Genomic DNA, 772 nt, shown 5'->3' with positions numbered 1-772 from the left:
AGAGGAGCGAGGCACCGCCCCACATCTTCTCCATCTCAGACAACGCCTATCAGTACATGCTGACAGGTGAGCTCTGTGGCCCTGCCCTGTGCCCCCTCAGTCATGGACCTAGGCCCTCAGCCCTGACCCCACTGCCTGTCCTCTTTTCTCTTCCAGATCGGGAGAACCAGTCCGTTCTCATCACGTGAGTGAGCACCATCCACACACAGAGGGGCTTGGGGGACCCAGGCTGATTCCTAAGGAATGATTTAAGGCTGTGATTGCAAGAAGTGTGGGGTGCTGGGCTCTCAGAGAAGTGCTAGAGTGACCAATGATGATGGACAAATTCTCCCGGTGCTGAAGGTCAGATGGCCAGGACTCTGGGGGAGGAGGGGGCAGTGCTAAGATCCAAACGGAGATCAGTGAGACTCTTAGGTTCTGATGGGTCCCTGTTGCCTCCAGCGGAGAATCCGGGGCAGGGAAGACTGTGAACACGAAACGTGTCATCCAGTATTTTGCCAGCATTGCAGCCATAAGTGACCGTGGCAAGAAGGACAGTGCCAATGCAAACAAGGTACGGATGGACCACAGGCTTGGTAGAAGGGGTCTGGGCAGGCTGACCCTGGTGACCCTGAGCCTTGCCCTGGGGAGCACTGGTGGAAGTGCTCAAGATTTTCCTGGCAAAAGACACACACTCTGGGTACAGATATGGCCCTTTGGAGTGGCAGATTCCCCAGCAGTGCACCCAGCCCCAGCTCCATTCACCAGGACCGGAGCAGCCCCCTGCCCTCTA

The 772-nt window shown here is 56.9% G+C and overlaps 1 long non-coding RNA gene across 1 annotated transcript; it reads left to right on the top strand.

The window, feature by feature from the left end:
• Positions 1-12: 12 nt before the first annotated feature.
• Positions 13-533, top strand: LOC106725645. Its single transcript, XR_001361571.1, has 3 exons — positions 13-66; positions 157-184; positions 442-533. It is a non-coding gene; the product is annotated as an uncharacterized LOC106725645 (long non-coding RNA).
• Positions 534-772: the final 239 nt, after the last annotated feature.

This window comes from Myotis brandtii, unplaced genomic scaffold (assembly GCF_000412655.1).
Source record: "Myotis brandtii unplaced genomic scaffold, ASM41265v1 C41676020, whole genome shotgun sequence".
Classification (NCBI taxonomy): Eukaryota; Metazoa; Chordata; class Mammalia; order Chiroptera; family Vespertilionidae; genus Myotis; species Myotis brandtii.
The sequence above is the reverse complement of the archived record's forward strand: the minus strand, read 5'-3'. Positions and strand labels throughout refer to the sequence as shown.